Source organism: Schistocerca cancellata, chromosome 8 (genome assembly GCF_023864275.1).
Source record: "Schistocerca cancellata isolate TAMUIC-IGC-003103 chromosome 8, iqSchCanc2.1, whole genome shotgun sequence".
NCBI lineage: Eukaryota > Metazoa > Arthropoda > Insecta > Orthoptera > Acrididae > Schistocerca > Schistocerca cancellata.
This window is the reverse complement of record NC_064633.1, coordinates 574,651,776-574,669,005: the sequence shown is the minus strand read 5'-3', so window position 1 is coordinate 574,669,005 and position 17,230 is coordinate 574,651,776.

Here is a 17,230-nt window from a genome sequence, read left to right as displayed (position 1 = left end):
CTGCTTTTCCCGCCATGTACCATCTTTTCTCCTGCTGATCAGCTTATATTTCTCGACACTGCCAAGAGACGTCAGTAAAAACTTCAGTTAAATATGGGACAGATAAATATACTACGCTACACACTGATTATTTCATAGCAGTAATAAATTATACACCAAAACCTTCCTCGTGAATCAGTTGACCTAGTAGTGAAAATCTTATCTAAATCTATACAGTAGTTCCTGAGATTAACGCAAATACATAGGCAGAAATCGCCGCAGGAGACTTCACAATATATATATAGAAGACATACTGCATAGAACAGAAGAAGAAGACGCTGTTCATCAGTGAATCGTCAGTTGCTCCTGTTAATTTTATTAATAATTTTTCTTGCTGGTGGCACAAGTTTCGGCTATGAAACCGTTTTCAAACATATCCACATGTACAACCAATTAGAATGGTTGTACTTTGGTCAGAGTCCAAAGAACGTATCAATTTCCATACATAATTGTATAATCGCAGGAAAATTTGACCAGCCTACTGCTTTTACACAATTACATATACAAACTGCCGAGTCATTAAACTCTGTCCCAAATATGGCCATTGTGGTGGGTCGTAGCAACACTTTCTGAGAAAAGAAAATCTGACCACGTAGTGTATGACGTCACAATATGGCGTCGTACGTAGGCCACGTAGGAACATTCGCATTGCATGCCATTTATCGTAACTGAGCTCGTTCATGACTGTAATTACCAGGTGACTGAACGTGAATTGTTTTTGTTTACTTTCTGTGCACTAGATCGGACGATCTGTGTGTGTTTGATTGACCTATGATCTTCTTTTTACTTTCAAAATGCCATTTCCACTTAAGAAATTACGAAGGAGGCTCAAAAATTATTGCGTTTAAATTTTTGGCGGATGGAGCAGTGAGGGAGAAATTGTTATCAAGAATTCATGGGAATAACTTTAATCCTTGTACAGATTCGAGGGTGAATTCAAAAATGGTTCAAATGGCTCTGAGCACTATGGGACTTAAATTTTGAGGTCATCAGCCCCATAGAACTTAGAACTAATTAAACCTAACTAACCTAAGGACATCACACACATTCATTCCCGAGGCAGGACTCGAACCTGCGACCGTAGCGGTCTCGCGGTTACAGACTGAAGCGCCTAGAACCGCTCGGCCGCTCCGGCCGGCTCAAGGGTGAATTCTTGTTTTGTGCAAGTTCTTAAGAGAGGTTAATTTTAACGACGAAGACACAGTTTATCGTGGCTCTAACTGTACTGCCATACTCATGCTTCTTCTAGAATGGTAGCTTCCTTACCTTCACACGGCACTACATTTCCTAATTAGTATTTGATGCTAATAATACAGATCGGCTTGGTTGTAGTATCCATTTCTGTTTTCTGCTGCAAAAACTTTCAGTAAGCTTCCTGCTGAGAAACAAGAAATTTTGCAAGGATCTAACCAGTAAACGAAAACTAAATTAAGAGTAGCTACCATATTAGTTTATTTCCCATACATTAGGCTACCTGTAACAATCTGATGTTCATGATCCATGTCAGTAATTCAATGCATAGCACTATGAGCGAAAAATGATTCTGATCTTATAATAGACAAATAGTCTGCCTATTTTTCTTTAAAGATAGCGATACTGTTCCACGAAAGGGAAAAATGCATGAGTAGGTGAATATAGCAGATGGTGGTACAGGAACCTTTTTCTTATTTTCAGGTATTTATAGGTCGACAGCAAAATAAAAAATAAAGAAAAATATCTGTGAACAAATGTGTAAAAAGTTGCTAGTGTATCTTATCAGTTCTTTCTGCAAGCTGCCTTAATTCCCGGACTGAATTGCAGCTACATGTAAGTGCCCTACGCTTCCTTCAAAAGTACACACTTTAAATGTTCGAAAATTACTACGCGCATGTATTTCGCTATAAATAACATGCAGCACATAAGATGTAATGTTTTAGCTTTCTCCACTTTGTCAGTTTTTGTGTATGAATTAAGACACACGTCGAAATAATAGCTGTAAAACAGTTGTAAAAGAACCTCCCAGATATTTCATGAAACACAGTATCATTTAAAATAGTTCATGGTTAAAATAAGGTACACAAACGTTTTTAATAGCTGCATAATTCCACTAGTTGTTGTAATTACATTACTTCTTTTACGACAGCATCTGTGGAAGATATCTGTATGTGTCAACTGTCAGAGTTTGTGAGTTTCAGTGTGCATGTGCGCGCGCGCGCGCGCGCGTGTGTGTGTGTGTGTGTGTGTGTGTGTGTGTGTGTGTGTGTGATATTCAGACTCAGAACGATGATGTTCTTTGGTAAACACAAATGTGGGATGAGATGACAGGACAATTATTAACTGCCCCTCCAAAAATCAAGTTTGATGCCAGGTGCAGTTCCATTGTTATTCTCAGACTGTTTTTCCCACTTCTCAAAACAAGAGAGGTGATGTGAAGGGCCAAAAGAAAAAAATGCTGAGGCTTGAAAACAAACAGCAAGCAGTACCACAGCAGTACAGTCAGTCTAATTAGAAATACTACTGTGATGCTTTCAGCTTCAGTTCAGTAGCAATGAAACACATTTTATTTCAAAATATTTTCTGCTATGCAGGTGGTAGAGACTAATAAATAAACCATTGATTTGCAGTTGTAATGATGCCTGTCTACCTACCGTTCAGTATACAGGCTTTTATTTTGCATTGCTTTATGCAAGAGAGTAAGGAGTCAAAAAATAAAATGTAAAAATAAAAATACTTCCACACCTGGTGCTTTACTTCAGGTTTATTTTCTTAGTATATTACATTCTTTGTGTCATAATATTTAACAGCTTTGAGTGACACTTTTCAATGTAAAGAAAGTTACATTATTTGTTTTATTTTACCTTGTAGTTCTGAATACCTAGCTATAAATGACTATGCTATAAATTACATTTTGACGTTGTGTAAGTAAAATACCCAATAGTTGAGTCTTTAGCTTCCATGTTTACTGAAAAAAGCTGCTGATATATGACAAACTAATGCAATGAAGAGAAACCTCACAGTTTTTGCCATGTATTTAATATTACCCTTTTCCATGAACTAGCTTTTCAGAGTCACTAGATATTTCCTCCCCATGCTTCATTTTTATTTCTTTAGTGATTTATTTGGCTTGTCTCTTCCATTTCATTATTTGCACTTTTATTTTGAATTCATGTCCGACAATGCAGGTACTTCTGTTAAAGGTCTCTCTCCGACTGATCTCTGAAAACCGACTTTATGTACAACCTACGGTGTTGTTTATGAGGTTCCTTGAAATCGATGCAGCCTGTATTGATGTTTTATTCTCTATTTGCCTCATAAAATCTGAAGGAAAAATTACATGCCTGTGTGCCTAGTCATTCCCAAGAAAAGCATCTTCAGTTTGTCCATTGTCATATATTTCAACAGTGACTGCACTCTATCAGGAATCAAATAACACCGCCAACAATCACAATATACATTTAACTTATAAAAAGCAGTTCATTTCAAGACCTGTAAGCTTCTCTTCATGTGTAGGATACGTTTATATTTCGGCTGAATTTTTGGTCGGTGCAGTCCAACTGAGATGCTAAATTTCGTTAACCCTTCGATACCGTATTGCGGTTCCACACAAGAACCACTCGAGATTTTTCTAATTTTTTGATGAAATGGTGCGCAATAGTTTATTTTTATAAGTAATAGATGGCATAATTTATTTTAAATCAGTTTAGTGTCGTTTGTGAGGAACACAGAAGCGTTTTTCGTCTGTCCATTATCTAATAAACGTTTTCTGAATTTACCTAGCAGTTTCAGTTTTGGTGGTGTACAGTGCGTTTAAACATGGTGCGAACGTAAGGATTAGGCTACGCTATAGGTCAATCTGTTACCACATACTTCATTTGACATTCACATTCATTGGCTTCTCCAACTCTCTACCGAAATTATCACATTTCAGTCTCAGTGTGAGACACAAAGCTACAACGAAGTACGAACGTCAATCAACAGATGGCGCAGGGTGTTCAATATTATAGTGCTTAAATGTCACTTTCTAGTTGCTACTTTTGACCTAATTCTGAATTAAATCGCAGCCAGATGCTGTAAAGGTGTTTTGTGAAAACTGTATCTCCTCAGTCACTGATTTGTAACAAATACGTGATTCCTTCTCGACCCTTAGTGTGAGAGATACTTCAGTAATTATGAACGCTTTTAATGAACATTATTTGCTCATGTAATCAAACAGTACATCATAACTAAAATTAGAACAATATAAATCTACTCATTATTTCCCTCATTTTTCACTATGTGAGCATTAAGAAAAACAAGACGTTGTCTTTTCCTAACTATTCGATCTAGAGCAGTGAAATTTTTATTGATGAGCCGTAATTTGAAACAAGGCAACGTTTGAAGATACTAAGTGAGGTACAGTCAACTAACAGACAAAAGCGAATTCCAGGAAATTTATAAAGTAGATTCCTTGTACCTTTCTGGCAACAACGGATATACTCATCTTGAATACTAGAGGTTGAGAATACCGCTTCAGTTGTAAATTTCTTTTATTGTCACGATCGGTTTCGGGCTCTCATAAGCCCATCCTCAGGTGTCGCAACTGTGCTGTGGCCCTGAGTATCGCCGTGGACGTGTACTAGGCGCGACGTGCTACCTATGAGCGCAGAACAGGGAGTCTTCAATAAGTGGGACATTTGAATGGGGAAGCTATATGAACCGTGAAACCAGTCACTTAGTCATTTGCAATTATTATCGTGTTTTCCCGTCTTCCCTCTACGGCAACTGAAACGAAGTTTTTCACCAGAAGCGTTTCTCTTATATTTACAAAGCATCTTCTGTGTTCACTGGTGCCTCTACCTCTTGTTTACATGTCTTAAAATCCGCTGCTTTTTCCTTCGCTGTTAGCGGGGGTTGAAGTAGATAAAAACACGGCTGCACATTTGTCTTTCGTGATTTCTCTACTTTTAGAAACTCCTATTTCTTTTGTGGGATTTGTAAATTTTTGCATTGTACTTCACTTTTGTGATCTTCACAGAAACTCTTTTCATAGGAAACGAACTGTAGTTTGCCGGCCGGGGTGGCCGAACGGGTCTAGACGCTACAGTCTGTAACCGCGAGACCGCTCCGGTCGCAGGTTCGAATCCTGCCTCGAGCATGGATGTGGTTGATGTCCTTAGGTTAGTTAGGTTTAAGATGTTCTAAGTTCTAGGGGACTGATGACCTCAGAAGTTAAGTCCCATAGTGCTCAGAGCCATTCGAACTAAAGTTTCGCCTGTTCTACACTCAGCAATTGTGCAAAGATGTTTTTTTCCGAAACCAACCACCGATAACAACGAAGGACTGTGAACGATGTAAACTGGAGGAAAAAACATCAATGGTAACAGAAGATTGTTTATAAATATGTGCGAAACACTTCTGGTGAAAGGTTCTTTTAAACTGCAGTAAACTTAACATGGGAAAAAAACAAGAAATATAAATTTGCAAATAAAAAAAATTGCAATAAGCTTAAAACAGAGCATATACAATAGTAACCGATACATAACATCGACTGCAGAAGATGGCTATGCAAGTAAATTATTACATCATTTTGTTTCTAAACCATTTAGTATTCAGCAATAAGTCACAAAAAATAAGTATGTCATTTCAAAGCCGTTCCATAAGGCGTCAGAGAATTAGATCGATTTCTTCGCGAATTTTTTTACTTCCGGGTCCCTTTGCCAAACGGACTGCGTTGTCACCGGCTTCGACTACTCGCATTGACGTCACTGAGTAGGGCAAGCGCTGTCTTTCTTTTACGAGGTGCTGGTTGTACACGCGTATAAATTTGAAAACGACTTCACAGCCGAAACTGTACGGCGATGGAAACAAAATAAAATGTAAGTTTTACTTTATGTTATCATCGAGACTATTACTGAAGTTTCACCACGCCTCACACTTAAATGGCAGAGCGGAAGGCACACATCCCTTCCGTGTACACATATTGAGATTGGAAACATTCTAATGCAGGCTCTTCGCACCAAGTCACATTGTTCTGTTGCTTGGTTTTCAACAGCTGGGCTGTAAGAAATGCTGTCGTACAATTTTTCGTGTCAACTTTGGATAAAATTCTAAGCTTTCGACAATATCCTCCACAATCTGCGTCAAGAAAGCAATTGATGTCAAAGACATCAGGTAAATGATATGTTGTGGCGAAACAATACCACAGGGAGAGGTGTTTGGAAAATAATCAATTAACATTTGCTACCGAATGGAAACAAGGGTCACTCGTTCAGAGCTCCCTCTGACGTCGTACAACAGACAACGCGCGCCTGTCCACACTAATATCGTGACTGCAGAACGTGCAAGAGGCCCATTTAAACACCGCTGTGTTAAGGCAGAACACACAGTTTCTAATTGTGAGCCCACATGGTGTCTTCTGAAGATGTGCTGGCGCAGAAGACACTCAGGCCGTTGATTCTACACTCCAGGAAATGGAAAAAAGAACACATTGACACCGGTGTGTCAGACCCACCATACTTGCTCCGGACACTGCGAGAGGGCTGTACAAGTAATGATCACACGCACGGCACAGCGGACACACCAGGAACCGCGGTGTTGGCCGTCGAATGGCGCTAGCTGCGCAGCATTTGTGCACCGCCGCCGTCAGTGTCAGCCAGTTTGCCGTGGCATACGGTACTCCATCGCAGTCTTTAACACTGGTAGCATGCCGCGACAGCGTGGACGTGAACCGTATGTGCAGTTGACGGACTTTGAGCGAGGGCGTATAGTGGGCATGCGGGAGGCCGGGTGGACGTACCACCGAATTGCTCAACACGTGGGGCGTGAGGTCTCCACAGTACATCGATGTTGTCGCCAGTGGTCGGCGGAAGGTGCACGTGCCCGTCGACCTGGGACCGGACCGCAGCGACGCACGGATGCACGCCAAGACCGTAGGATCCTACGCAGTGCCGTAGGGGACCGCACCGCCACTTCCCAGCAAATTAGGGACACTGTTGCTCCTGGGGTATCGGCGAGGACCATTCGCAACCGTCTCCATGAAGCTGGGCTACGGTCCCGCACACCGTTAGGCCGTCTTCCGCTCACGCCCCAACATCGCGCAGCCCGCCTCCAGTGGTGTCGCGACAGGTGTGAATGGAGGGACGAATGGAGACGTGTCGTCTTCAGCGATGAGGGTCGCTTCTGCCTTGGTGCCAATGATGGTCGTATGCGTGTTTGGCGCCGTGCAGGTGAGCGCCACAATCAGGACTGCATACGACCGAGGCACACAGGGCCAACACCCGGCATCATGGTGTGGGGAGCGATCTCCTACACTGGCCGTACACCACTGGTGATCGTCGAGGGGACACTGAATAGTGCACGGTACGTCCAAACCGTCATCGAACCCATCGTTCTACCATTCCTAGACCGGCAAGGGAACTTGCTGTTCCAACAGGACAATGCACGTTCGCATGTATCCCGTGCCACCCAACGTGCTCTAGAAGGTGTAAGTCAACTACCCTGGCCAGCAAGATCTCCGGATCTGTCCCCCATTGAGCATGTTTGGGACTGGATGAAGCGTCGTCTCACGCGGTCTGCACGTCCAGCACGAACGCTGGTCCAACTGAGGCGCCAGGTGGAAATGGCATGGCAAGCTGTTCCACAGGACTACATCCAGCATCTCTACGATCGTCTCCATGGGAGAATAGCAGCCTGCATTGCTGCGAAAGGTGGATATACACTGTACTAGTGCCGACATTGTGCATGCTCTGTTGCCTGTGTCTATGTGCCTGTGGTTCTGTCAGTGTGATCATGTGATGTATCTGACCCCAGGAATGTGTCAATAAAGTTTCCCCTTCCTGGGACAATGAATTCACGGTGTTCTTATTTCAATTTCCAGGAGTGTAGTTTCCTGATGTGTGGCTGTAAGGATCTGTCTAGTGAGTCGACTAAGGTTCTCTATGCTACGAAATAACCAGGGATGCCAACGGATTTTTACCAACGAATCACCTAGCAGATAAGACCACAAACTGCTAACAATATGACGTTATAACGAGACGCCTTCAATGTCACAAATAATACAGTTTGTAAGACGTGTATATTTCTATTTTCTATTGTCAAACCACAATTTATGAAAGATGTTTATATTTTATTAATAGGATTAAGTACGAATAATTAATATTTGTCATGTTGGAAATAATTGTGGTAGCAGGGAACGTCTGCACCAAAGTATTGTTGGCAAGAGAGACCGCAAATTGATATAATTTTAAAAAGGGCGGGAGAGACCGCGTATGGATACATTTTAAGTAAAGAGCGAGAAAGATCGCGCATTGATATATTTTGTAATGGCAGCAGGGATTGTCTGCACCAGAAACCATTGTTGGCAGTGGAGACCGCACTTAGCGTTCGTAGGAAGTCAGTAGTAAGCGAGATGTGGAGCGAGTTGGTAGCAGGTCTGAAGCGAGAGGTTGAGAGGAGTAGTGTGCCTGCCAGCCACGAGCTATGATTTACAAGAGATTATAAACGGGTGTACAGAGACATCAACTAACTATTATCATAAGAGGAACTAACATTACTGAATTTTTTTTTTTTTTTTGAGAAATTCAAGACTACTGAAGGTATGTTTGCGCAATGCTAGTTGTAAAATTATTGTAAAAAGTAAGTCCCATTTGAAAGTTTGTAAAATCATTTCATTACCAACAGTAAATATTTGAAGCGTTTTCAGAATATAATTAATTTTTGCCATCAATGTTCCATTACTGATTATAATCCATCCCAAAAACCAACAAAAACTTTGCAAAAATTTTATTGTTGTCAAGAAAAAGTGTAACTATGAATTACGTAACTTCAGTCAAATTAATTAAAGAATAACGTCAGCTTTGGTAATAAATACAGCCACTTATTATGACAGCCCACCAGCAGTTAATAGAGTATAGTAAACCAGAGTAAGTATATTCATATCGCAGTTCGATGTAGCAGTCATATGGCGATCCAGTAACAGTAAAAAAAAAAAGGTAAGGAATAGTTTTGGGTTATTTCAGATAACGACTGAGTGCCACGACGACGACACATTCTATGTTTCGTCGAAATAATCAGAAAATCACTTTTAATAAGCAGCAATTAAATTTGTATGCGAAGATTGAGAAAGAGAATAAATTTCAAAGGGAAGATTTCATTCGTTATTATTAAGCAAGATATAGAAATCCTGAGGGAAGGTTACATAGGGTATTGTAAAAGGGAAGGTTACCAATAACAAAAGAGGTATAGAGGAGACGGGAAGGTTTCAAGTTCAAGTCCGTAACAATTAGAATGTACATAACATGCATTGCAGAACTCGCATAGCAAAATAAACTTCCTATTTACACTCCACTCTACATTGCTCGCGGAGACGTGGCTCATTAAGGTAATGAAGTACATGTAGGGCGTGCAGCTAGGATGTTAGAGGTGCGTCCTTCCGCCCACAACCGCCCCCTCCAGCGGCTCTTACACGGACGCACACGCTCGACATGACTCTCCAAACTGTGCTGCAGGACTGCTATAAATGATTCATTCGCCTTAGAAGCTCTATATTTTCCAAAATATTACATGTGCAGATATATGTAACTGATGCATTTGTGTGGTCGACAATAGTATGGCAAAAACTTTTCTTCACATACCTTATTTTTGTCCTCCAGGGATATTTACTATGTAAAATTTAAGCTTCATGAAATTATATTTAGAGGTCTCTCGTGCCCTTTTTTAATTTCAGGCGAATGAATAACTGAATATGGCTACTGCTGCTACTGCTGTGAGAGCTTCTTCTGCGAACTGGCACCTTGGGAAGCCATTGTCTCTGTTGTCAACAGCAAGCTTACCTCGTGCATTTGACATGCTCAGAAGCGTCCAGTTCCGTCACTTAGAGGAACACAAGGCACCCCAAGCAATTATAAACGGACCTGTGAAACTGCCGTTTCAATATCGAAGAGTGCAAGGATTCCAACACGGCGAATAAATTCATGAGTTAGAAAACTATCTAAACTAGACTGTATGAGTAGTATCTGAACTTAAAGAAAAAGACAAATAGACAGATAAATGTTGAAATAATGAAACAAAATATATTCAAAAGAGATCTGAGCAAGATAGACATTACTGTGAAAAAACTCTAAATTACATTATAAATGATAACGACAAGTACTTTCTTCAAAATCAAAGACAACATGTCTTTCCCTGCAGTATGGCGGGAGCTAATCTGAGGACAGCAGCAAAAGAAACTAAGAAGAGGGAGTGAGAGGAAAGAGACAGACTAAAGCGAGATGGGTATAAAGAAGAAATGAGTTAATCCTTGAAAGGAGCTGCAATCATCCTTTGTTCTACTTCGTCATCATGTTCATCACCTACTGTAGATGATGACAAGGAAGAATACGGACCATCCAAATCATCAAGTACACCTTCAACATCATCTGCTGAAGATGTTCTCTACATACCAGCAAATGTACAGACAAACATATCCGACTCACCTAAAGTTGTTAGTGCTTTCTTCCAGATCGTGGAGCAGTATTTGTAGTTGGATCCATTGCACGGGCGCTGGGTCATAATGTTTCTGATTTAACTACACTCCTGGAAATTGAAATAAGAACACCTTGAATTCATTGTCCCAGGAAGGGGAAACTTTATTGACACATTCCTGGGGTCAGATACATCACATGATCACACTGACAGAACCACAGGCACATAGACACAGGCAACAGAGCATGCACAATGTCGGCACTAGTACAGTGTATATCCACCTTTCGCAGCAATGCAGGCTGCTATTCTCCCATGGAGACGATCGTAGAGATGCTGTATGTAGTCCTGTGGAACGGCTTGCCATGCCATACCCACCTGGCGCCTCAGTTGGACCAGCGTTCGTGCTGGACGTGCAGACAGCGTGAGACGACGCTTCATCCAGTCCCAAACATGCTCAATGGGGGACAGATCCGGAGATCTTGCTGGCCAGGGTAGTTGACTTACACCTTCTAGAGCACGCTGGGTGGCACGGGATACATGCGGACGTGCATTGTCCTGTTGGAACAGCAAGTTCCCTTGCCGGTCTAGGAATGGTAGAACGATGGGTTCGATGACGGTTTGGACGTACCGTGCACTATTCAGTGTCCCCTCGACGATCACCAGTGGTGTACGGCCAGTGTAGGAGATCGCTCCCCACACCATGATGCCGGGTGTTGGCCCTGTGTGCCTCGGTCGTATGCAGTCCTGATTGTGGCACTCACCTGCACGGCGCCAAACACGCATACGACCATCATTGGCACCAAGGCAGAAGCGACCCTCATCGCTGAAGACGACACGTCTCCATTCGTCCCTCCATTCACGCCTGTCGCGACACCACTGGAGGCGGGCTGCACGATGTTGGGGCGTGAGCGGAAGACGGCCTAACGGTGTGCGGGACCGTAGCCCAGCTTCATGGAGGCGGTTGCGAATGGTCCTCGCCGATACCCCAGGAGCAACAGTGTAGTGTCCCTAATTTGCTGGGAAGTGGCGGTTCGGTCCCCTACGGCACTGCGTAGGATCCTACGGTCTTGGCGTGCATCCGTGCGTCGCTGCGGTCCGGTCGCAGGTCGACGGGCACGTACACCTTCCGCCGACCACTGGCGACAACATCGATGTACTGTGGAGACCTCACGCCCCACGTGTTGAGCAATTCGGCGGTACGTCCACCCGGCCTCCCGCATGCCCACTATACGCCCTCGCTCAAAGTCCGTCAACTGCACATACGGTTCACGTCCACGCTGTCGCGGCATGCTACCAGTGTTAAAGACTGCGATGGAGCTCCGTATGCCACGGCAAACTGGCTGACACTGACGGCGGCGGTGCACAAATGCTGCGCAGCTAGCGCCATTCGACGGCCAACACCGCGGTTCCTGGTGTGTCCGCTGTGCCGTGCGTGTGATCATTGCTTGTACAGCCCTCTCGCAGTGTCCGGAGCAAGTATGGTGGGTCTGACATACCCGTGTCAATGTGTTCTTTTTTCCATTTCCAGGAGTGTATCTCTAGAACCTCGATCAGGAAGTCGAGAAGGAAAACGTGACAAGCACTTGCAGAAGAGGAAGAGAAAGGTAACAATTTGGATGTAACTCTTCTTTCACATTTGGATGGCAAAATGCTTCCGGATATTAGTGATCGAAATAAAAAGGTTGACCGAATTCCTGTCCTTGTTACTGTAAATGAAAAAGGAAAGCTTCTCGGAGTTACAAAAATAGAACGAGAAACTGGTGCATCTCAGGCTCAGGCTTGCAAAAATTTAATTAAAGAGTGGAATCTGATGTCAAAAGTCGAACGACTTGTGTTCGATATTACAGCTAGTAACAAGGGGCTTCACAAAGGAGCATCTACAAAGATCCAAGAAACTTTCAGTACAGAGTTGGTGGGGATTGCTTGGTGTCATTATATTCTACGAGTTTAACCACCAAGAAATCATTATATAGAATTCTTAGAATTATCCTTATTATGTTGTGTCTCTGAATCCTGCATACTCGGTTCGCTAGACAAACAATCAAACAACTCGTATTAATGAGTTTTATTACAACAAGACAAGTACATTGCTTAACTTTGATAGATGTGTCGCAAGCGAAGGGCGACATACAAAATAATCAGTTTTCTTCAGAATAGACAGACACAAGTCCGTGCTATGTAGAGATTTGCTAATGAAGAGGCTACGACGCGTCGGATAATGAAGTGGCTAACGTTGAAGCTGCTATCGAAGTTGGCTGCCACAAGTCTGGCGCGGCGCTTATGTCCTCTTCACATAGGAGCCGCTGTTGTCGCGTTGTCATCCTGGAGCGATATCGGTCAGTATGCGACTGGCTGACGTCTTCTCACAGCCTTCTCTTCTCTGTCGTTCCCGACTGGCGTGCCGGCGCTGACTTTACGCCGTAACATATTGGTCCTTATTCGTGGAAGCGAGTCGTTTCGACCAACTAGTCCAACGCATCATGCTCGCTGGATGGCGAAAGGCTTTTGTGCACCAAAATATTTTCTCTTCAAATATCGGTTTAAACTAGCACAACAAGAAGTCCAAAACATAACTGACTTGGCCTTATTCGTCAGTCTTGTTGAATAGAGTACGTATTAGTATCAGACGTCCTTACAATGATATCAGACTTATTGCTCTCTTCAATAATTATCCCAACAAGACGGTAGCTAATAAAGCATATGTGATTCTTTGCAGGTATCTTTGGTTTCTCTTTGAGCACTTGGTTGTCCTAGTCTTCTCTGATGACAGAAGAGAAACAGAAACGATGGAAAACGGAGTAAAACCGGCAGCGCCCACGAATATCTGGCACTCCACGTTGACTCAGGATAACGAATCAACTGGCAGAGCTGGAAGAACTGTAATTAGAGAATCTTGTCAGAACAGAATACTTGTTTTTTCGATACATTAGCCCAAGAAGGAAGAATGAAATCAGAATCTGTCCTACAGTCACCTTCTACAGAATTGCCAAATTATCCGGTAATCAAAGAACTTCGTCATCGATGCTCTCAGACGATAGCAGTAAATGACACAACAAAACTCGCTATCAGTGTGATCCAAAAGTACAATGAAACACTGACGAAAGACCAGGAGCAGAAACAATTTCTTCTTAACATTATATCCAAACGTCGAAAAGAACTTCAGAAGCAGCTCTTATGGCAGAATCTGCAAATTCCTCAAGGATGATTTTTTTTTCCTTGCACCATTAGACTTGTATGCCCTTGAGCAACCTCTGAAAGTAAATATTTTTTTATAAAATTAGTGTGTGATATTTTTATACGTAAATGCACAACATAAGCCTTGTGAATATATGAAATTTTAAACTTCAGTTTTTCAGACAGCACTACTGATGCATGAATAGAACCGTAAACTCACCTATTTTGCGTTTTGCGCTCTACGCATGTTCTATGAGTGGCCCTCTAGTCACACTGCACACGTCCAAGCGTTAGCGAAGTTTGTCCATACATTATGTAGCAACATCGTGTCAATAGTCAACACAGCAGCACTGATGCGTTGTCTGAGCTGTTTGAGTGTTCTTGGCACTGTATGGCAAAGGGGGGGGGGGGGGCGGCGGTACGTAAACAGGGCCCTTAATGCACCCCATAAGGGAAACGTCACAAGGCATTACGTGAGGCACCCTGGAGGGAAAAGGGACGAAACCATATCATCTTCACCACTAAGCCCAATCCAGCAAAGCGGGTGTCTGTCGTTTAGATAACGACCAACATCGATGCTTCAATGAGGTTGTGCCCCGCCTTGTCGAACGATGAGATTCTCGGAATCAGCATTCGGTTGTGCGAAAAACCACACGCAAGAGTTCCCCGTCACAGTCCTCTCACAGAAGATAAATGGCTTTTACAGCTACGTCTGTGACACTGCCCAGAAAACATTCATCTTCGTCGAAACTCGTTCATGCGCCACAGCTTCATGAGGATTTTCAGTTCCCCACACTCTCACATTGTAGCGATTAACTACTGCAGATAAATGAAAGGTCGCTTCATCGCTGAATGTCAGCTTGGAGGTGAAATGTGCATACTCAAGTGCTTCCTGCATTGTGATGGTCGCTCGGGGTAGCCGCGCGGCTGAGCCGCCTTGTCACGGTTCGCGCGGCTCCCCCTGTCGGAGCTTCGAGTCCTCCCTCGGGCATAGGTGTGTGTGTTGTCCTTAGTGTAAGTTACTTTAGGTTAGATTAAGTTGTGTGTAATTCTAGGAACCGATGACGTCAGCAGTTTGGTCCCACAGGAACTTACCACAAATTTCCATTGTGACACAAAGCTGAAGGCTCCAGCCATAATCTTTCAGTTTTAAGGACGTTACTATTTGAAATGTAGCTGCCGTCGCAAAATCTTCTACACAGTTTGTTGCAGTATTCCAATTTCGTGACTTCCACTGATCGTTGATATATTTCGACTGCGTACGAAACTCTCCCTCACCCTCTCTTCGGTTGCATGTGACACACTTGTTCGTCTGTTACTTTTCTGTTGCAGAGACAACCACTGTCCCTGTATTGTCGATACCAACCCAAAATACTCTGTTTGCATGGTCGTTCTTTTCCATAATTCCTTCTGAACATACACTGCACTGTTGTAATAAACATCTCATATACTCCAACACACAAAAACAATTTTCTTTCTTCGTCGCCATTTTGTCAAAATACTGCACTCATAACGCAAACTGGTGGGCACAAGGGGCCCACTCGGTGGGTTTACGTTTCTGTTCACTCATCAAGCCGGCCGGGTGGGCGCGACCGCTACGGTCGGAGGTTCGAATCCTGCCTTGGGCATGGATGTCTGTGATGTCCTTAGGTTAGTTAGGTTTAAGTAGTTCTAGGTTCTAGGGGACTGATGACCTCAGAAGCTAAGTCCCATAGTGCTCAGAGCCATTTGAACCATTTTTTCACTCATCAATAATATTTGTACGTGTAAAACACGGAACTTTAAAAACGAATAAATCATTTACAGTAGTCGTGTACTACAGTCACCCCGAAACGCCTCATACGATGTGTTATTGGGGTGAGCCAAACACTCACGAACTGTTTGGCCTGCATTTTGTAATACTAAAATTATTAAAGAAATATAGTTACGAAAAGAATGTCGGTATTGTGTGTGGATCAAGTAGGTAAAAGGATGAGGGCTAGTAGAAATCCTTGGGTAACTGAAGAAATATTGAATTTAATAGATGAAAGGAGGAAATATAAAAACGCAGTAAATGAAGCAGGCAAAAAGGAATACAAACGTCTCAAAAATGAGATTGACAGGAAGTGCAAAATGGCTAAGCAGGGATGGCTAGAGGATAAATGTAAGGATGTAGAGGCTTATCTCGCTAGGGGTAAGATAGATACTGCCTACAGGAAAATTAAAGAGACCTTTGGAGAAAAGAGAACCACTTGTATGAATATTAAGAACTCAGATAGAAACCCAGTTCTAAGCAAAGAAGGGAAAGCAGAAAGGTGAAAAGAGTATATAGAGGGTCTATACAAGGGCGATGTACTTGAGGACAATATTATGGAAATGGAAGAGGATGTAGATTAAGATGAAACGGGAGATACGATACTGCGTGAAGAGTTTGACAGAGCTCTGAAAGACCTGAGTTGAAACAAGGCCCCGGGAGTAGACAACATTCCATTAGAACTACTGACGGTCTTGCGAGAGCCAGTCATGACAAAACTACCATCTGGTGAGCAAGATGTATGAGACAGGCGAAATACCCTCAGACTTCAAGAAGAATATAATAATTCCAATCCCAAAGAAAGCAGGTGTTGACAGATGTGAAAATTACCGAACTATCAGTTTAATAAGTCACGGCTGCAAAATACTAACGCGAATTCTTTACAGACGAATGGAAAAACTAGTAGATACCGACCTAGGGGAAGATCAGTTTGGATTCCGTAGAAATATTGGAATACGTGAGGCAATACTGACCCTACGACGTATCTTAGAAGCTAGATTAAGGTAAGACAAACCTACGTTTCTAGAATTTGTAAACTTAGAGAAAGCTTTTGACAATGTTGACTGGAATACTCTCTTTCAAATTCTGAAGGTGGCAGTGGTAAAATATAGGGAGCGAAAGGCTATTTACAATTTGTATAGCAACCAAATGGAGTTGAGGGGCATGAAAGGGAAGCAGTGGTTGGAAAGGGAGTGAGACAGGGTTGTAGCCTCTCCCCGATGTTATTCAATCTGTATATTGAGCAATCAGTGAAGGAAACAAAAGAAAAATTCGGTGTAGGTATTAAAATCCATGGACAAGAAATAAAAATTTTGAGGTTCGCCGATGACACTGTAATTCTGTCAGAGACAACAAAGGACTTGGAAGAGCAGTTGGATGGAATGGGTAGTGTCTTGAAAGGAGGACATAAGATGAATATCAACAAAAGCAAAACGAGGATAATAGAATGTAGTCGAATTAAGTCGGTTGATGTTGAGGGTATTAGATTAGGAAATGAGACACTTAAAGTAGCAAAGGAGTTTTGCTATTTGGGGAGCAAAATAATTGATGATGGTCGAAGTAGAGAGGATATAAAATGTAAACCGGCAATGGAAAGGAAAGTGTTTCTGAAGAAGAGAAATTTGTTAACTTCGAGTATAGATTTAAGTGTCAGGAAATCGTTTCTGAAAGTATTTGTATGGAGTGTAGCCATGTATGGAAGTGAAACATGGACGATAAATAGTTTAGAAAAGAAGAGAATATAAGCTTTCGAAATGTGGTGCTACAGAAGAATGCTGAAGATTAGATGCGTAGATCACATAACTA